This window comes from Phyllobates terribilis, unplaced genomic scaffold (genome assembly GCF_046119375.1).
Source record: "Phyllobates terribilis strain yellow unplaced genomic scaffold, ASM4611937v1 Scaffold_12__6_contigs__length_324123572, whole genome shotgun sequence".
NCBI classification, from domain to species: Eukaryota; Metazoa; Chordata; class Amphibia; order Anura; family Dendrobatidae; genus Phyllobates; species Phyllobates terribilis.
In genome coordinates, this window is record NW_027362772.1 from 230,286,652 (window position 1) to 230,309,261 (window position 22,610).

The following is a 22,610-nucleotide window of genomic DNA, read 5'->3' on the forward strand; positions in this document are numbered from 1 at the left end:
GTTTCTTGGCCAGAGGACCTGAAATCCCCTGCCGGGCGGTTTCTGCTGCTGGGTAAAGATTAGTCCCCACAGCCTCGGACTCCGGGTCCGGTGATAGCTTCTCAGTCAGGGCGAGCTCTGCAGCTGCCAGCCCCTGACTCCTTATAGCACTGCTCCCACAGAGCTCCTGATGTTCTTCTCCTATATCTGCTGCTCTTCTCTGTCTCTACTTCTTCTCTACTCACTAACCCTGCCTCAGCCCTAGGTTTATGTAGGGGAAGTCCTTCCCCTCCCAGGACTGGGCAGGAGGTGTGGCATGCATAGGATCCCTGACCAAGAGACCTCCCACCTGCTCTCAGACATAACATCGCTGTTACTGTGGAAACCAGACCCCTGGGGTGCCACACATGGAGTATAGATATACAGGTGCATCCCGCTAAATTATAATATCATCAAAAAGTTAATTTGTTTCAGTTCTTCAATACAAAAAGTGAAACTCGTATATTATATAGAGTCATTACAAACAGAGTGATCTATTTCACGTGTTTATTTCTGTTAATGTTGATGATTATGGCTTACAGCCAATGAAAACACAAAAGTCATTATCTCAGTAAATTAGAATACTTTATAACAACAGCTTGAAAAATGTTTTTAAAATCTGAAATGTTGTCCTACTGAAATGTATGTTCAGTAAATGCACTCAATACTTGGTCGGGCTCCTTTTGCATCAATTACTGCATCAATGCGGCGTGGCATGGAGGCGATCAGCCTGTGGCACTGCTGAGGTGATATGGAAGCCCAGGTTGCTTTGATAGCCGCCTTCAGCTCGTCTGCATTGTTGGGTCTGGTGTCTCTCATCTTCCTCTTGACAATACCCCATAGATCCTCTATGGGGTTAAGGTCTGGCGAGTTTGCTGGCCAATCAAGCACAGTGATACTGTTGTTTGTAAACCAGGTATTGGTACTTTTGGCAGTGTGGACAGGGGTCAAGTCCTGCTGGAGAATGAAATTTAAATCTCCATAAAGCTTGTCGGCAGAGGGAAGCATGAAGTGCTCTAAAATTTCCTGGTAGACGGCTGCACTGACTTTGGTCTTGATAAAGCACAGTGAACCTGCACCAGCAGATGACATGGCTCCCCAAACCATCACTGATTGTGGAAACTTCACACTAGACCTCAAGCAGCTTGGATTGTGGCCTCTCCACTCTTCCTCCAGACTCAGGGACCTTGATTTCCAAATGAAAATTGGAACTCTGGGACCTTGTGAAGTGTGTCAATGACTGCCTTCTGGACATCTGTCAAGTCAGCCGTCTTCCCCATGATTGTGGAGCCTACTGAAACAGACTAAAGGACATTTTTAAACGCTTAGGAAGCCTTTGCAGGTGTTTTTGTTAATCATTTTCATTTACGGAGATAATGACTTTAGTGTTTTCATTGGCTGTAAGCCATAATCATCAACATTAACGGAAATAAACACTCAAAATAGATCACTCTGTTTGTAATGACTCTATATAATATATGAGTTTCACTTTTTGTATTGAAGAACTGAAATAAATTAACTTTTTAATGCTATTCTAATTTAGTGAGATGCACCTGTATATCTCGATATGTTCACTGTCAACTCCACAATAACAAAAAGAACTACTAGCTGCCACCATCAATCATTTATAAAGGCCGGTTTGACACCTGTTACAGGTAGCGCATGGATTCAGGGGTGCGATTTACAAAGCAAGAGGAACAGAGACATTAAATTTTATATATTTAATCCAATCCAGAAAGGTACACAGTGTTTACAAAAAAATATACAAAGATGATACAAAATGGGAACAACACAAAACAGTATATACGATTACATACAATAAAAAGAAATAACGAAAGATAAGTACTAAACCTGAATCAGCAGGAATGGCTGTTATCTTTATGGAGGGAAGCACTCCAATTTAGGAAAATGGAACACTCTCCCAGAATGAACAATGACAGACACCCATCTCTCATTTTTATTAGATCAAGTTTATGCCCACATGCCTCTCCTTGGTGAGCTCCTATGGGGGCTGGTTGTGGGATGTGCTAGGTCTGTTAGAATTTTATGAGATCTCTAACTTTCAGGATACCTTCACCCCTGGAGGTCCCAGGCGGTAGATATTGTTGTCATGCTTCCTGTTTCCTATTGCGATTTTACCTTTCTATAGAGATGAAACATGGCATGGATTGAATCATCCATTGGATCAATATTAAGTTGCAGGGGTTAGAATGGCCTTACGGTGATGTGAGTAATGCACTATGTTCGTCCTTCGCCACTGCGCCGAAGATATGTCTCTCATCAATATCAGATCTATACAAACCCCAATATTCATCATTGAGCACTGGTTCCAAAAAGTTTCAGAACATTGGTTTGATCAGAGGAGGTTCTTGCCCGACCTTTTTATGGTACACGACAGCCGGAAATAGTGGAGCACTGTACTAGGCTTTCTCTGGTAGTCCTATGGACAATGTATGGAGAGGTAGCTGAGCATGCGCACCTCTGCACCATTCAAGATACGGCTCTGCAAAACAAAATTTCCCTATTCCTTTGAATAGGGGATAATGAACGATTTAGGGGGAAACCTATTATAATAAAACAACCCAACCTTTATTTTTCTTGTTTTGTATACAGTTTGGAGAATGACACCAAAATTATATTTTCACATGATCTCCTGGCCTCTGGTTTTTATTAGTGTTTGTCTGATGTTTATATCACATACAGAAATATAATTGCAATCATATTATGAGTAGTGTTGAGCGATACCTTCCGATATCAGGAAATATCGTATCGGATTGGATCGGGCCGATACCCAAAAAGTATCGGATATCGCCGATTCCGATACCGGAAACCAATGCAAGTCAATGGGACACAAATATCGGAATGAAAATAAACCCTTTCTTTCCTTGTAGGTTAATTCTACATGAAGGAAAACAACTAAGAATAATGTAGAATGACATGAAAAGCCGGCAATTCATCAGCGGCATACACCGGTACCCGACAATTTACAACAGAAAGAATAGAGCTTCACACATAGATTAGATATATAGAAACATGTCAGTCACATATATATGAAGTACAGTGACAGTGTTGCTTACTGTACTTGTCATTTAGTGTAAAGGATTTATTTAAAAAAATAATAGTGTTTTCATGCACCGTCTCTTTAAGAAAGCCGGCCGGCAATTCAGCATCTGTACCCGACAATTTAGAATAGAAAGAATAGAGAATCACACATAGATTAGATAGATAGAAACATGTCAGTCACATATATATGAAGTACAGTGACAGTGTTGCTTCCTGTACTTGTCATTTAGTATAAAGGATTTATTAAAAAAAATATTAGTGTTTTCGTGCACCGTCTCTTTAAAAAAGCCGGCCGGCAATTCAGCAGCGGTACCCGACAATTTATAACAGACAGAATAGAGCTTCACACATAGATTAGATAGATAGAAACATGTCAGTCACATATATATGAAGTACAGTGACAGTGTTGATTACTGTACTTGTCATTTAGTGTAAAGGATTTATTTAAAAAAATAATAGTGTTTTCATGCACCGTCTCTTTAAGAAAGCCGGCCGGCAATTCAGCATCTGTACCCAACAATTTAGAATAGAAAGAATAGAGAATCACACATAGATTAGATAGATAGAAACATGTCAGTCACATATATATGAAGTACAGTGACAGTGTTGATTACTGTACTTGTCATTTAGTGTTAAAATAAAGGATTTATTTAAAAAAAAATTGGCGTGGGGTTCCCCTTAATTTTAGGCTCTAGCGGAGGTTAAGCAGACAGCTGGGGCAAATGTTTGAAGCCTGGGAAGGGGGTAATACCCACGGAGCTTCCCAGGCTACTAATATCAGCCCCCAGCTGAATACCTAGCCTTTACTAGCTATTAAAATGGGGGAACCCCCCCAAAAAAAATAACGTGGGGTCCCCCCTAATTTAATAGCTAGCACAGGCTAGGCAGACAGCTGGGGGCTGATATTAATAGCCCAGGAAGGGTGCCATGAATATTGGCCCCCTCCCAGGCTAGAAACACCAGCCGTCAGCCGCCCCAGAAATGGCGCATCCATAGGGAAATGATTTAAAAAAAATTGATGTGGGGCTTCGCACTATATTTGTGTCCAGCCAGGTACAGCAGGCAGGAACGGGCTGCCCCCAACCACCAGCTGCCTATTTGTACCTGGTTGGACACAACAATATAGGGAAGCCCTTTTATTCTTAATTATTTCATGAATTTCATGAAATAATTAAAAAAAAAAAATACGTGAAGCTTCTCCCTATTTTTGTGTCCAGCCAGGTACAACTAGGCAGCTGGGGGATGGAATCTGCAGCGCAGGGAGGCCCAAGCTTTCTGCCCCCCCCCCCCCCCCCGCTGAAAATTGCAGTCCGCAGCCGCCCCGGAAAATGGCGCGTTCATAGAAGCTGGATGCTGTACCTGGCTGGCATACAAAAATATGGCGAAGCCCACGTCAAAAGTTTTGGGAAAAATTAATTAAAAAATAAATAATAATTTAGGGACTGCATCTTTATTAACTCCTCAAATGTCATTTAGTGTTAAAATAATGGATTTATTTTAAAAAAAAATGGCGTGGGATCCCCCATAATTTTAGTCTCTAGCGGAGGTTAAGCAGACGGCTGGGGCAGATGTTTGAAGCCTGGGAAGGGGGTAAAACCCACGGAGCTTCCCAGGCTACTAATATCAGCCCCCAGCTGAATACCTAGCCTTTACTAGCTATTAAAATGGGGGACCCCCCCCCAAAAAAATGACGTGGGGTCCCCCCTATTTTAATAGCTAGCAAAGGCTAGGCAGACAGCTGGGGGCTGATATTAATAGCCCAGGAAGGGTGCCATGAATATTGGCCCCCTCCCAGGCTAGAAACACCAGTCGTCAGCCGCCCCAGAAATGGCGCATCCATAGGATGCGCCAACTCTGGCACTTAGCCTCGCTCTTCCACGCTGCCCTGGTGCGGTGGCAGGGGGTAATAGTGGTGGGGTTCATGTCAGCGCCAGCTGCCATGAAGCCCAGGTTAGTAATGATGGGCGTCTATAAGACACCCCCATTACTAACCTACAAAGTGTTAAAAAGAAAAAACACACTACACCCAGAAAAAAATAATTTATTTGAAATAAAACACACAATTTTATTTAATTCTTAGTTTACTAAAAATAATAGTTACCTGTCCACGTTCCTGCGCTGATCTCCCATGCACAGCTGTCACATCTGGAGATGGTGACAGCTGTGCATGGCTGCTGTAAGCTCACGCTGCCGGGAACACGTCCGCTCCCGGCAGCGGGAGCCACTGACTGAGGTCACCGGAGTGCATTCAGGCAGCGCAGCTCCGGAGACCTCCTTTACGGCACTGCTGTACCGTGGGAATTTCTCACGATACAGCAGGGCCGTAAAGGAGCTAACCGGAGCAGCGCTGCCTGAACTCCGGTGAACCCTTACGGCCCCGTCATTCTAGCGGCGGCAGCGGTTCAGAGCGGTCACATTCTATGTGGCTGCTCTGAACTGGAGATCTTCGTGGGACACTCGTGGACTGCTACGGAGGGGTAAGGATAAGGTTGTGGTTTATTATTTTATATTTTATTACAGGAGATCGATGGCTTCGGGGAATTAGGTGTCTTGGTGAGTATAGGTGTAGTTTTTTATTTTTTACTTTATTTTAGGTGGCGATCGGCGGGGACAGGTAATGTATGAACTAATTTCTTTTAGGTAACCACTGGCCACCAATGACATGTATTTAAAATTTATTGGGGACACAGTAGGGCAATTTAAATAGCAGGATCAGTCTGATGGGAACTACTGCTCCCATCGAGCTGATCCTGCTGGCAGGAGTGGACGGGGGACAGACATAGGCCGATGGGAGTAGTAGTGTCACATCGGCCTATGTCTGCCTGCACGCACACACCCGCACACACACCGCACACACCCGCACACATCGCACAGACACCGCGCACACCCGCACAAACATCGCGCACACACCCCGCACACACACCCCGCACACACACTAATCATGACGGTCTGATCGTCTGGGAGGTGAGGCTGACCTGTGCGGCCGTGGGAAAGTTCATGTGAGTTCATGCAGTCAAGCATGAACTCACATGAACCCTCTGAGGGCACCGCGGCTAATTCAAATGAACAGCTGATCGGCATCAGCTGATACCTCAGCTGTTCATTTGAAATAACCGGCGAGAAAGCGCAGCACAGAACGGGAAAGCCGGCGGTGAAGTCTTTTCACTGCCGGCTTCCCCGCCCGGGTCCTTCACTCCCCGCTCCTTGGAGCTGCGCTCCCCGCCCGGTCCTAACTTACGATCGGGATGGGAGGTGGCGAGGGGAGCGGAGGATCGGGGTGGGAGGCTGCGGGGAAGCAGTATGGGGCTGTGTGATTGTTTAAAAGCCGGCGGCTTTATACCGCCCGCCGGCTTTTAAACAATCAGGAGAATTCTCCCCCGCTGGGATGGCATTCTGATGACAGGCTGGATCGCGCTGCCATCCAACTTGTCATCCTTCACAGACACTGCAGAGCGCAGGCATTATGGGAACTTCCGATTCCGGTATCCGATATTGTAAAAGTATCGGAATTAAGTATCGGAATTCCGATACCGCGAATATCGGCCGATACCCGATATTACAGTATCGGAATGCTCAACACTAATTATGAGTACCAATAGGTTATATTGACAGTTAGAATGAGTTAATGCAGCAAGTCAATATTTGCAGTGTTGCCCCTTCTTCTTCAAGACCTCTGTAATTCTCCCTGGCATGCTCTCAATCAACTTTTGGACCAAATCCTGACTGATAGCAGTCCATTCTTGCATAATCAATGCTTGCATTTTGCCAGAATTTGTTGGTTTTTGTTTGTCCACCCGTCTCTTGATGATTGACCATAAGTTCTCAATGGGATTAAGATCTGGGGAGTTTCCAGGCCATGGACCCAAAATCTCTATGTTTTGTTCCATGAGCCATTTAGTTATCACCTTTGCTTTATGGCAAGGTGCTCCATCATGCTGGAAAAGGCATTGTTGGGCGCCAAAATGCTCTTGGACGGTTGGGAGAAGTTGCTCTTGGAAGACATTCTGGTACCATTCTTTATTCATGGCTGTGTTTTTAGGCAAGACTGTGAGTGAGCCGATTCCCTTGGCTGAGAAGCAACCCCACACATGAATGGTTTCAGGATGCTTTACAGTTGGCATGAGACAAGACTGGTGGAAGCACTCACCTCTTCTTCTCCGAATAAGCTGTTTTCCAGATGTCCCAAACAATCGAAAAGGGGATTCATCAGAGAAAATGACTTTGCCCCAGTCCTCAGCAGTCCACTCCCTGTACCTTTTGCAGAATATCAGTCGGTCCCGGATGTTTTTTCTGGAGAGAAGTGGCTTCTTTGCTGCCCTCCTTGAAACCAGCCCTTGCTCAAAGAGTCTCCGCCTCACAGTGCGTGCAGAAGCACTCACACCAGCCTGCTGCCATTCCTGAGCAAGCTCGGCACTGCTGGTAGTCCGATCCTGCAGCTGAAACAGTTTTAAGATACGGTCCTGGCGCTTGCTGGTCTTTCTTGGGCGCCCTGGAGCCTTTTTGACAACGATGGAAGCTCTCTCCTTGAAGTTCTTGATGATGCGATAGATTGTTGACTGAGGTGCAATCTTTGTAGCTGCGATACTCTTCCCTGTTAGGCCATTTTTGTGCAGTGCAATGATGGCTGCACGTGTTTCTTTAGAGATAACCATGGTTAACTGAAGAGAAACAATGATACCAAGTACCAGCCTCCTTTTAAAGTGTCCAGTGATGTCATTCTTACTTAATCATGACTGATTGATCGCCAGCCCTGTCCTCATCAACACCCACACCTGTGTTAATGGATCAATCACTAAAACGATGTTAGCTGCTCCTTTTAAGGCAGGACTGCAATGATGTTGAAATGTATTTTGGGGGTTAAAGTTCATTTTCTGGGCAAATATTGACTTTGTAAGTACAGTAATTGCTGTTAAGCTGATCACTCTTTGACATTCAGGAGTATATGCAAATTGCCATTACAAAAAATGAAGCAGTAAACTTTGGAAAAATTACTATTTGTCTCATTCTCAATACTTTTGGCCATGACTGTACATGTGTGTTTCTGCTTCTCCATAAGAAAGTTTCATCATTGTATAATGCAGAGTTATAGAACTTTCCATTATTCCACTTCATCTGCTTGTTGTCAATGACTGTAAACAGTTTACAAACTAAGGCCCCATTCAGATGTCCGTGTTGAACGTATGTGTTGTGTTCATGTTTTTCATGGATATCACTAGTACCCATTATAGTTTATGGTGCTATTCACATGTCTGTTTTCTTCCAGTATAACGGATAAAAAGTACCAATACAAGTCTATGGATCCGTGAAAAACACAGACAGCACACGGATGGCATCAGTGTACAATGCATGTGTCATCCGTATTTAACATTGCAAAGTATAGGAGAAGCTTTGTCATTTATTTATCCATATGTGAAAAACACAGATGGAAGAATTGGGCACACCGACAGTACACTGATGACACACTGATCCAAACCACTGATGACATTGCTGCCATTTTTCATGTGTGTTTAAACACAGATGTGTGAATAAAGCCTAAACATATACGTGAAAAAATGGTCCAAGTGTCATCAGTGTACGGTCTGTGTGTCCGTTTTACCATCAGCCGTCAGTGTTTTTTATGAATGGATAAATAAATTACAAAGCTTCTCCTATACTATGCAATGTTATAATCACGGACAGCACATGGATTATACCCTGATGCCAACTGTGTGCTGTACGTATTTTTCACAGACCTATATTTAGATATTTAGATATATGTATTGATTTTATATATATATATATATATATATATATATATATATATATATATATATATATATATATATATATATATATATATATACACAGTACAGACCAAAAGTTTGGACACACCTTCTCATTTAAAGATTTTCTGTATTTTCTTGACTATGAAAATTGTACATTCACACTGAAGGCATCAAAACTATGAATTAACACATGTGGAATTATATACTTAACAAAAAAGTGTGAAACAACTGAAAATATGTCTTATATTCTAGGTTCTCCAAAGTAGCCACCTTTTGCTTTGATGACTGCTTTGCACACTCTTGGCATTCTCTTGATGAGCTTCAAGAGGTAGTCACCGGAAATGGTCTTCCAACAATCTTGAAGGAGTTCCCAGAGACGCTTAGCACTTGTTGGCCCTTTTGCGTTCACTCTGCGGTCCAGCTCACCCCAAACCATCTCGATTGGGTTCAGGTCTTGTGACTGTGGAGGCCAGGTCATCTGGCGTAGCACCCCATCACTCTCCTTCTTGGTCAAATAGCCTTTACACAGCCTGGAGGTGTGTTTGGGGTCACTGTCCTGTTGAAAAATAAATGATAGTCCAACTAAACGCAAACCGAATGGAATAGCATGCCGCTGCAAGATGCTGTGGTAGCCATGCTGGTTCAGTATGCCTTCAATTTTGTATAAATCCCCAACAGTGTCACCAGCAAAGCACCCCCACACCATCACACCTCCTCCTCCATGCTTCACGGTGGGAACCAGGCATGTAGAGTCCATCCGTTCACCTTTTCTGCGTCGCACAAAAACACGGTGGTTGGAACCAAAGATCTCAAATTTGGACTCATCAGACCAAAGCACAGATTTCCACTGGTCTAATGTCCATTCCTTGTGTTCTTTAGCCCAAACAAGTCTCTTCTGCTTGTTGCCTGTCCTTAGCATTGGTTTCCTAGCAGCTATTTTACCATGAAGGCCTGCTGCACAAAGTCTCCTCTTAACAGTTGTTGTAGAGATGTGTCTGCTGCTAGAACTCTGTGTGGCATTGACCTGGTCTCTAATCTGAGCTGCTGTTAACCTGCGATTTCTGAGGCTAGTGACTCGGATAAACTTATCCTCAGAAGCAGAGGTGACTCTTGGTCTTCCTTTCCTGGGGCGGTTCTCATGTGAGCCAGTTTCTTTGTAGGGCTTGATGGTTTTTGCAACTGCACTTGGGGACACTTTCAAAGTTTGCCCAATTTTTCAGACTGACTGACCTTCATTTCTTAAAGTAATGATGGCCACTCGTTTTTCTTTACTTAGCTGCTTTTTTCTTGCCATAATACAAATTCTAACAGTCTATTCAGTAGGAATATCAGCTGTGTATCCACCTGACTTCTGCACAACACAACTGATGGTCCCAACCCCATTTATAAGGCAAGAAATCCCACTTATTAAACCTGACAGGGCACACCTGTGAAGTGAAAACCATTTCCGGTGACTACCTCTTGAAGCTCATCAAGAGAATGCCAAGAGTGTGCAAAGCATTCATCAAAGCAAAAGGTGGCTACTTTGAAGAACCTAGAATATAAGACATATTTTCAGTTGTTTCACACTTTTTTGTTAAGTATATAATTCCACATGTGTTAATTCATAGTTTTGATGCCTTCAGTGTGAATGTACAATTTTCATAGTCATGAAAATACAGAAAAATCTTTAAATGAGAAGGTGTGTCCAAACTTTTGGTCTGTACTGTATATACAGCGGGTGAAATAAGTATTGAACCAATTTTGCAAGTAAATATATTTCTAAAGGTGCTATTGACATGAAATTCTCATCAGATATCGGTAACAACCCATCCAATCCACACAGGCAAAGACATAAAACCATAGATGTCCATAAAATAAGTGATGTGTAATAATGAGAAATGACAAAGGGAAATAGTGTTGAACACATTACTGAAATTTATTTAATACTTGGTACAAAAGCCTTTGTGGGTGATGATAGCTTCAAGACGTCTCCTGTATGGAGAAACTAGTTGCAGGCATTGCTCAGGTGTGATTTTGGCCCATTCTTCCATTCTAGCAGCTTTATTTTCTTTCTCTGAAACCAATTGAGAGTTTCCTTACCTGTGTGTTTGGGATCATTGTCTTGCTGAAATATCCACCCTCTTTTCATCTTCATCTTCCTGGTAGATGGCAGCAGATTTTTATCAACAATGTCTCGGTACATTTGTCCATTCATCCTTCCTTCACTTAAATGACGTTTGCCAGTGCTGTATGCTGAAAAACAGCCTCACACCATGATGTTCCCACCTCCAAACTTCACTGTTGGTATGGTGTTTTTGGGGTGATATGCGGTGCCTTTTGGCCTCCAAACATGGTGTGTATTATGGCATCCAAAGAATTCAATTTTGGTCTCATCTGACCAGAGTATATTCTCCCAGTATTTCACAGGCTTGTCTAAATGTTGTTGAGCAAACGTTAAACACGCTTGAACATTCTTTTTGTTCAGCAATAGTGAGCATGCATACAGGCCATGGAGGTTGAGTGCATTACTTATAGTTTTCTTTTAAACAATTGTACCTGCTGATTCCAGGTCTTTCTGTAGCTCTCCACAGATGGTCCTTGGCTCTTGGACATCTCTTCTGATAATTCTTTTAACTCCTCTGTCTGAAATGTTGCAGGGATCACCTGGTCATGGACGGGTTATGGTGAAATGATGTTCTTTCCACTTCCGGATTATGGCCCCAACAGTGCTCTCTGGAATCTTCAGTAGTTTAGAAATTCTTCTGTCAACGCCATCGGTATGTTTTGCAACAATAAGGTTGTGAAGGTCTTGTGACAGCTGACTGGTTTTACCCATCATGAGATGTTTCTTGTCCGGCATGTTGGTAATAAGATACATTTTTATAGGCTATCAGTTGAACCAGCTGATATTATTTTTCACTAAGAGACAGGATTGCTTTCTAATTACTGACAGATTTCAGCTGGTGCCAGGACTTTCCAGGGCTTTTTGCACTTCTCTCTTTCTTCATGTGTTCAATACTGTTTCCCTGTGTCATTCCTCATTATTACACACAACTTAATTTATGGCTATCTATGGTTTGATGTCTTTGCATGTGTGGATTGGATGGGTTGTTAGTGACATCTGGTGAGAATTTCATGTCAATAGCACCTTTAGAAATATATTTACTTCTAAAAAAAAATGTTCAATACTTATTTCATATAAATAAATATGTATTGGCCCTTTTCATCAGCGCTGCAGATAAAAAAACAGGCATCTCCATGATTTTTGCACCAACACACAGCCCTTGAAAAAACAAGGACTTGTGAACAACTCTATAGACTATAATGGGTACGTGTTTTATCCATGAAAAACATGGATAGAACATGTATGTGCAGCACGGACGTCTTAATGAGGCCTAAGGCTGAATTATAGCCCTGATAATGGCCTTCTCGCACAACTTGTTCACTTAGTTTAAAATCCCATGTTATAATCTATTCCTCCACTAGGTGGCAATAAAAGTGTAACACTTAACCATTTGATATATTGTCAACTAATAATAACTTGTTGTTTTCAGCTTGAATTAAATTAAAAGAATCTGCAGTGCTGCTAATTTTCTAGGAGTTTTTAGGAGTTTTTCCAAGTTTGTCTCTCTAGTTGTTGCAGAATTACATCTCACGGCATTCGTTGTCAGCCTGCAGCTGTGAGGACATGCTAGGAGTTTTTAGTTTTATATATGGAAATCTGCATGTAGGGGACGGCTGCTCTAGGGTGAGTTTTACCATACAAGCAAACATTCTTTTAGGTTTTCTATTTCATACGTTGCAATTCCCACTTTGTCCCTTGTGTGGTGTTCACATTGCATAACTTTGGTTAAAACTATGTTCATAGAACAATATACTGTCCAAAACCTAAGGATGCGACGTAAAGTGCACAAATAGAAATAACATGGCAGAATTATTTGCTTTTAATAAAGAAACATAGGGCACACTAGTGGTATGTGCCAATCAAAGTGCAACTTTAAATTGTGACCGTTACCTGTTATTCATAGATTTATCCACTAGAGGGAGATGGTGTCTCATTTGCTTATGAGTGATATTGCTGGAAAGGTTAGCGCTCAAGTCGCTATAAGGCCGTGTTCAGACAAGTATTTTTCTCGATCACTGTGTACCGCATATGGGCTCAATGTCAATTACAAAAAAACATTTTTTCCAAAGTTGCATTAGGTAAAAAACTGCTGCAATCTTCAAGAATAGCTCAAAGGTCAGATTGTATGGCTGAGCATGTAAATGGAAGTTGATCGTCGATCGCTTAATAGTCTGTTCACATTCGCCAACCGCACTATCATACGAGCACAGAAGAGTCATTAAAATGCATAGAATACCATTGATTTTGGCAGCACTTGTCCTGTTTACACCTGATGATGTGCTGTCGAGAACAATAGTATTTAAGCATTTGGAAACAGTAAAACGTAAAAAAAAAAGTTTTAAAAAATATGAAAAAAAATGAAAAAATTAAAAGTTCAAATCACTCCCTTTCCCCCCATTGAAAATAAAGATATTAAAAAAAATGTACAAAAATACACATATTTGGTATTGCCGCATTCAGAAAAGTCCTATCTATCAAAATATAAAAACAATTAACCCTTTCTTACCGAAAAACCCTTTCTTACATGCAAAGAATTCAATAACGCCAAAATTATGTTTTTTTGGTCGCCGCAATTCAATAAATGCTGTAACAAGCGATCAAAAAGTCACATCTATCCCAAAATGGTACAAATAAAAACATCGTTTCACCCCACAAAAAAAATAAGCCATCACACAGCTCCATACACCAAAAAATACAAAGGTCTCGGAAAATGGTGACACAACACCCCAAATTTTTTTTTGCAAACTTCTGATTTTTTTTCACCACTAAAATAATAAAAAAAAAATGGACATGTTTGGTATCGCTGTAATCGTATTGATAAGGAGAATCATATTGCAAGGTTATTTTTATCACAAAATATCTACTGCAAAAACAATTCCTAAAAAATAATGTCAGAATTGTGGTTTTTTTTTTTCACTATTTCACCGCACTTGGAATTTTTTTCCCGTTCTTGAGTACACTATGTGGTAAGATGAATGGCGTCATTCAAAAGTACAAGTCGTCCTGCAATAAAACAAGCCCTTATATGTCTATGTGGGCAAAAAAATAAAAGAGTTATGGCTCTGGGAAGAAGGGGGAGGAAAAAATGGAAATGCAAAAATGGAAATTGGTTGCGGCATGAAAAGGGTTAAATAAAATAGGTTATTTGCATTTTATCCAAAATACACAGCATAAAAAAACTCTTCGTGGGAACGTAACCTAATGGGTTTCCCCCTACGTCTCCATTGCACGCTCTGCAGCAATGAAGCCCCATTCATCAGCTTATGAGGTCAGCGCTCAATGCTTTTGTTGTGCCTGATGAGGACATATGGGATCTGCTGCGCCCAACACCTCCGAGACTGGATAGTGAACTGCCACCGCATTGAGGAGATAATCAGGGGGGAATGTGTCCTTGTTAGCAGCTCCCTTGACAATACCAGGATTAGCTCTGGGATCCATTCAGGTCTTTAGAGGCTCCCATGAATGTCTGAGCATCCGACTAGCTTGAAGGAATGCACTTGAAGCTTCAATAAGCCCTGAAAAAAATCCACAGTAAAGGCAGGTTCACACCACCGACTTCTCCCCATGTAAGAATAACAGTCCGATTATTCTGATATGACTGGCATCAGTTTTTCTTAGGGAGAGATTAAAAAAAAATTCTCCATCTTCTTCATTCTGTCCATCAATGAAAATCGGACAGCACTTGGATGTGGTCCGAGTGCAGCCCGTTTGTTTTTTTTTTCATGGACCCCTAGACTTGCATTGGTGATTTAGTTCCAACACTCGGATCAAAATCAGACAAGTCTCCAATATTTTCGATGAATCACTCGGTCCGAGGAAAATAATCGGACTTGTGCACAGCCCCCTAGGATAACGAGAGATATCCATGAAAACCATTGATAGCACTCGTGCGAGGAAATCGGTTGTGTGAAAGAGCCCATAATGTAACTTCTTGAGTCGTCCTGGCATTTCACCTGTTGAGGATAAGCTGGGGGACAGTCAAAACATTACTGATCTAATCCATCCAGCTTTTCCAGGTTCCTGAATGACCGATATACCCTGGTAGTAGGAGAGCCGGGTGACAATCCCATCTGTCATAGCAGCCATGTGGTCGATAACCGAGCACTCCCAAAACCAGACATACTAAGAAGTAGGCAGGCAGAACTTATTATTAATATTTAAAATGTCATTATTTTTAATCTGTAAAGACAAAAACAAGTAGTTTAGATGATAGAGCAGCAGTCTCCAACCTGGGACTCTCCAGCTGTTCCAAAAAATTAAACTCCCAACAGTTGCCATACCATGCTAGGAGTGATAGTCCCAAAACTAGTGAACCTCAGATCAAAGATCACTGTTCAGGGCATATGATTGCGAATTGATTGCTAGAATTTATTTTAGAAATGCTAATAATAATAGCAATAATAATTATTATTACTATTATTATTATTTAATTATTATTATTAATAATAATAAAAATTAAATTAATAATAATAACAATAATAATAATAATAATTATTGTCAATATACACTGCTCAAAAAAATAAAGGGAACACTTAAACAACAGAATATAACTCCAAGTAAATCAAACTTCTGTGAATCAAACTGTCCACTTAGGAAGAAACACTGATTGACAATCAATTTCACATGCTGTTGTGCAAATGGAATAGACAATAGATGGAAATTATTGTCAATTATCAAGATACGCTCAATAAAGGAATGGTTCTGCAGGTGGGGACCACAGACCACATCTCAGTACCAATGCTTTCTGGCTGATGTTTTGGTCACTTTTTAATGTTGGTTGTGCTTTCACACTCGTGGTAGCATGAGACGGACTCTACAACCCACAGAAGTTGCTCAGGTAGTGCAGCTCATCCAAGGTGGCACATCAATGCGAGCTGTGGCAAGAAGGTTTGCTGAGTCTGTCCGCGTAGTGTCCAGAGGCTGGAGGCGCTACAAGTAGACAGGCCAGTTCACCAGGAGACGTGGAGGGGGCCGTAGAAGGGCAACAACCCAGCAGTAGGACCGCTACCTCCGCCTTTGTGCAAGGAGGAACAGGAGGAGCACTGCCAGAGCCCTGCAAAATGACCTCCAGCAGGCCACAAATGTGCATGTGTCTGCACAAACGGTTAGAAACCGACTCCATGAGGGTGGTATGAGGGTCCGACGTCCACAGATGGGGGTTGTGCTAACAGCCAAACACCTGCAGTACACTTTGCATTTGCCACAGAACACCAGGATTGGCAAAGTCGCCACTGGCGCCCTGTACTCTTCACAGATGAAAGCAGGTTCACACTGAGCACATGTGACAGACGTGACAGAGTCTGGAGACGCCGTGGAGAGCGATCTGCTGCCTGCAACATCCTTCAGCATGACCGGTTTGGCAGTGGGTCAGTAATGGTGTGGGGTGGCATTTCTTTGGAGGGCCGCACAGCCCTCCATGTGCTCGCCAGAGGTCGCCTGACTGCCATTAGGTACCGAGATGAGATCCTCAGACCCCTTGTGAGACCATATGCTGGTGCGGTTGGCCCTGGGTTCCTCCTAATGCAGGACAATGCCACACGTCATGTGGCTGGAGTGTCAGCAGTTCCTGCAAGATGAAGGCATTGAAGCTATGGACTGGCCCGCCCGTTCCCCAGACCTGAATCCGATTGAGCACATCTGGGACATCATGTCTCGCTCCATCCACCAACGTCATGTTGCACCACAGACTGTCCAGGAGTTGGCGGATGCTTTAGTCCAGGTCTGGGAGGAGATCCCACAGGAGACCATCCGCAACCTCATCAGGAGCATGCCCAGGCGTTGTAGGGAGGTCATACAGGCACATGGAGGCCACACACAATACTGAGCCTCATTTTGACTTGTTTTAAGGACATTACATTAAAGTTGGATCAGCCTGTTGTTATGCACACGCCCGGGCTGAGCGGCGTGTGCGTGTGATTGTAGTGATTCCACTGGACCATGAACCGGAGAGTGCCTGGAGGGGCGTGACTAAGTATCTGGCCGATCCGACCAAGATGGCACGACGGCATACGACGCCAGTGCACCAGGGAGAAACCGGGCAGAGGGACCAGGTGCTACTCCAGGTCAAACTCCGGACACGGGGGTTGACCTACACAGGGATTACTGGATCAGGCTGGTTAGGCTGGCGCACAGACTGGAGGGTATAGGCAGGCACGACTGGTATGCAGGCAGGCGGGTAAAGGCAAGCGCAGCTAGAGTGCAGACAGGGAGGCACTAGCAGGTAGGAACACAGGCGGGATAGGACCCAGTACACACTGGGACTCAGGAACAATACAGGTAGAGGGGTACAGGCAAGCACAGCTAGAGTGCAGACAGGGAGGCACTAGCAGGTAGGAACACAGGCGGGATAGGACCCAGTACACACTGGGACTCAGGAACAGGCAGGTTAGGCTGGCACAGACTGGTGGATATAAGCAAACACGGCAGGTATGCAGATGGGTGGATACAGGCGAGTATGCAGGCAGGGAGGTACTGGCCGAAAGGACGGGCTGGAGCACAGAAAGGTTAAGACCCAGTACAGACTGGGTCACAGAACCGCAGATGCGGTAGACAACCACAGCAGAGAGGGAACGCCCGAAGCGGTGGGCAAGAACAGAGCAGGACGGGGCTGCAGGAGCAGCGAGCACAAGCAGGGCAGGACAGGACTGCCGGAGCAGCGGGCAGAAGCAGGGCAGGACAGGACTGCCGGAGCAGCGGGCAGAAGCAGGGCAGGACAGGACTGCCGGAGCAGCGGGCAGAAGCAGGGCAGGACAGGACTGCCGGAGCAGCGGGCAGAAGCAAGGCAGGACAGGACTGCCGGAGCAGCGGGCAGAAGCAGGGCAGGACAGGACTGCCGGAGCAGTGGGCAGAAGCAGGGCAGGCTAGAACCGCCGGAGCGGTAAGCAAAGGAGTCAGAGCAGACTAGAACCGCCGGAGCGGTGAGCAAAGGAGTCAGAGCAGGCTAGAACCACCGGAGCGGTGAGCAAAGGAGTCAGAGCAGGCTAGGCTGAGTAGGGGGGACAGGGCTCTGTTCACACGGAACAGACAGGAAGGGAAAGGCAGAGCCAGACACCCACAGGGTACTAGCAGAGAAGTAGCGAGTGGACCACAAACTCACAAACGGGAGTACAGAGACAACAAGCAGGAGTTAGGTACGAGTTCAGACTCTGCAGAAAAAGGAAGGGAACGGACATAGAGGCAAAACAGGTAAAGGATAGGAGAGAGTTCAGACTGGAACTGAGTGTACGGAGGAGACCGACACTGCAGCGGAATACAGGAGCGGGTCTGGGAATAAAGCCCCCAGAGAGGCAGGACGAACAGGCAAGGTGCGTGTTCAGACAGGACAGACAAGATACAGGAGCGGGTCTAGGTAATCGGCCCCTAGAAGGCAGGAGGAACAGGCTAGGAGCGTGTTCAGACAGGTCAGACAAGATACAGGAACGGGTCTAGGTAATCGGCCCCTAGAAGGCAGGAGGAACAGGCTAGGAGCGTGTTCAGACAGGCCTGGAAATACAGCCTCCAGGATAGGCAGACAAGAGAACACAGAACGGGACCTGGCACCTTCAGAGTGCAAGCACACACTGAATGAAACACTATGCTCAGGCAGGAATAGATGGGAGCAGCTGAGCTATATACCAGGTGACAGACAGCAATAGGCTGAGGACGCACAAGGGGTGTGACCCACAGCAGGTACAAAAAGCAGGAAGTGATCGGGCGCCGCCCTTAAGCAGCAGAAACAGACACAAACAGACAGCATGGAGGGAAGCCAGAGAGACATTCTGGACTGGAGATCAAGTGCGCGCTCTTGCACAGTGGGAGATGGACCACCATGCAAGGACGCCGCCAGGTATGTTACACCTGTATTGTGTTTTTCCACTTTAATTTTGGGGATGACTCCAAATCCAGGCCTCCATTGGTTAATAAATTTGATTTCCATTGATGATTTTTGTGTGATTTTGTTGTCAGCACATTCAGCTTTGTACAGAACAAAGTATTCAATGAGAATATTTCATTCATTCAGATCTAGGATGTGTTATTTGAGTGTTCCCCTTATTTTTTTGAGCAGTGTATTATTATTTATAATAATTATTATTGTTGTTATTATTATTATTACTAATAAATAATACAAAATAAAATAATAATTACAATAACACTAGTTATTATTGTTATTATTATTAATTTATTATTTATTATTATTATTATTATCGTTGTTGTTATTATTATTAATATTATTTACATTTTTATTATTGTATATCTGCTATTCCATTCCTAACATGTTTATTAGGGCACATCTCTGATCAAAGCAGAACTACATTTTTTTTTATTTAAATCTTGTGTTGTCTAAAATCTCCTTCCTGTCTCATCAGAGACTCAGGCTGCAGTTTTGTCCACCATGCTTTATACTACAGCTCTTCTCACTCATGTTAGTTGGGGTATATCTATTAACACACAAACTAATCACAGCCTCAACAGGTCAGTGCAGGAAGAGCTGGATTCTGTGACTGCACAGAAAGAAGAAAAGTCTAGACTACAAAGAAACCAACCGGGACAATTAATAAAATATTTGGAAATTACTGAGGGCAATTAAGCCTAAAAAGGAGGATCCTAGAAATTCAATTTAAGCCTGATAACATATGTTAAGAATAGAATATTGAATTAAAAAAAAACCTGAAATGATAGTGCCAATACCTTTCTCTAAATGAGAAGCCTCCCTCCCGTACTGAAGAGTCTTATCAATTCTATTAGCCCTGTAGAGTCTTGTCAGCATATGCAGAACATATTGTTGCTCTTTGTACTGGCCGGAGCTTAAAAGGCGCATTAATCTCCACTGAATACCCTCATATCCTTTCATTACAGCAGATGCCATCATTGAAACCATCACCACTGGCAGCTGCCACTGCGCACAACGCTGATCTCTCCATACAGTCCACTGCAGGACAGAATTGCTAATACTACCCTGTCCTTAAACTTCAGGTATTCTTATTAATAATAATAATAATAATAAATACATAAATAGAAAAGAAAAAGATAAAATATATATATTACATTAAATAATAGACAGTGGGGAAAATAAGTATTTCATACACTGCAGATTTTGCAAGTTTTCCCACCTACAAAGAACGGAGAGGTCTGTAATTTTTATCGTAGGTACACTGCAACTGTGAGAGACCGAATCTAAAAATAAGAACTAGAAAATCACATTGTATGATTTTTACATAATTAATTTGCATTTTATTGTATGAAATAAGTATTTGATACAATAGAAAAACTGAATTTAATATACCAAAGAATTATATTTTGGTCTCATCTGACCACATGACCTTCTCCCATGCCTCTCCTGGATTATCCAGATGGTCATTGGTGAACTTCAAACGGGCCTGGACATGTGCTGGCGTGAGCAGGGGGACCTTGCGTGCTGCAGGATTTTAATCCATGACGGCGTAGTGTGTTACTAATGGTAATGTTTGAGACTGTAGTCCCAGCTCTCTTCAGGTCATTGACCAGGTCCTGACCTGATTCCTGACCTTTCTGAGAATCATCCTTACCCCACGAAACGAGATCTTGCATGGTGCCCCAAACTGAGGAAGATTGACAGTCATCTTGTGTTTCTTCCATTTTCTAATAATCGTGCCAACAGTTGTTGCCTTCTCACCAAGCTGCTTACCTATTGTCCTGTAGCCCATCCCAGCCTTGTGCAGGTCTACAATTTTGTCCCCGGTGTCCTTAGACAGCTCTTTGGTCTTGACCATGGTGGAGAGATTGGGGTGTGATTGAGTGTGTAGACAGGTGTCTTTTATACAGGTAACAAGTTCAAACAGGTGCAATTAATACAGGTAATGAGTGCAGAGTAGGAGGGCTTCTTAGAGAAAAACTAACAGGTCTGTAAGAGACAGAATTCTTGCTGGTTGGTAAGTGATCAAATACTTATTTCATGCGACAAAATGCAATTTAATTATGTAAAATTCATACAATGTGATTTTCTGGTTTTAATTTTTAGATTCTATCTCTCGCAGTTGCAGTGTACCTACGATAAAAATTACAGACCTCTCCATTTTTTGTAGGTGGGAAAACTTACAAAATCGTCAGTGTATCAAATACTTATTTTCCCCACTGTATATGTGTGTGTATATTCATATATACCCCAGAATAAAGCATTCATTGTGAAACGTGCGTCGGGAGCGGTGGGTCCCTGGCTGTCTCATCCACAGGTATATATCCTTGTCTTTTGCACTTCTTTTAGGCATAGATCTCCTTGCTGTTTAGTTTTATATCTGATCATTCAGACTGTGGCATTTATATTTGTTACTGTTATTGTTCTTTGCTCATTTTATTTTATTATTCAACTGTATGTCAATATATGCTTCACATATGATATAATTTGTGGAATTGTGGGGTATATACTGTACATATAGATGTCTAGGTATTCCCACATTCAGCCTCACTGTTTGCTGCCTCATTTACTTTACATGTTTTTTACATTTTTTTTATATGTTTCAATAAGTCATTTGTTGTTGTCTACTTGGTCTTTGGTCAATTTTATTGGTGGTATATTTGATACGTGACCAGGCCCCAGTTAGATTGGTTGTGGTTTTAGGTGTGTGTGTATACAAGCACTTTCATTTCTATCAAGTGCAAAAATAATAGAAGCAGTGCTCCAAAGTGATGATAAAAAAATAGCGGTTAATTCCACCCAGCAATTTTTCAGCTTCTAATCTTAATCCTTTATCAAGCATAATATTATATATCTTTGTCCCACTAGTGGTGAGGGGGCCAAATTTCACTCCCCAACAAGGTGGCATTGTGCATTATGATGAGCTATTGAGCTGCAGAGGTCCCATCTATGGGGCCTCTTCTGTCTATGTCCGCTCCTGCCCCAGTTTATTATAGTCCTGAGCCATGGAAGTTCTGTACAAACACAGGGCGTCCATCTGTGGACAGGGAGGGGTCCAACGATAAAATTTGTTTACCCCTGCAGTGCAACTTCTTATATCTGTTGCAACCTTTTGCGCCAATTAGTAGAAATATTTACACATACCTGATTCGATGAAATCGTCACACAAGGGATAGACCTGTTTTTCTCTTTATTGCTGTATGTCTTTCATTGGTATTAGATCAGCTTCACACTTTGTAACATGGCAGTCAGACATTCTGTGACTAGTTTTGGTATTTTTTGTATTAGTCTTTTTTAATTATCAGAAAAAAATGAGGTGCTCCTTTAAGTCACTACTGATTATGGATTTGATTTTTTTCTTCTTCATGATGATGATAGTTATTAATTATGTGCTGTTGTTGTTGCTGTTGTTGTTGTTCCTTTTGTTGTTGTTGCTGTTGTTGTTGTTCTTTTTATTATTATTATTATCTAATATTGGGTTCCAAATTTTTTGTAACATTTTTTTGAACATTGTTTTGTGAACATTTGTTATTCCCCTAGAATTTTTGGCTTTTTGGCCAGCCCATGAACATTAGACAGATTTCTTTACTCTCAGTTATGAGTCGGGCCGGGCACGTAGCTCTCTGCTGATGCAATCTGTCACGGATTGTTTGCTCATTATTTTCACAAGCAAACTGTGAATGTGTCAGCTGCAATGACATGAAACACATACAGCCCCCCTTGTCCTCTCCCCCCATTAACACACACAGAAACAGAAGGATTATTAGGAAATGAATTAGACAACGGG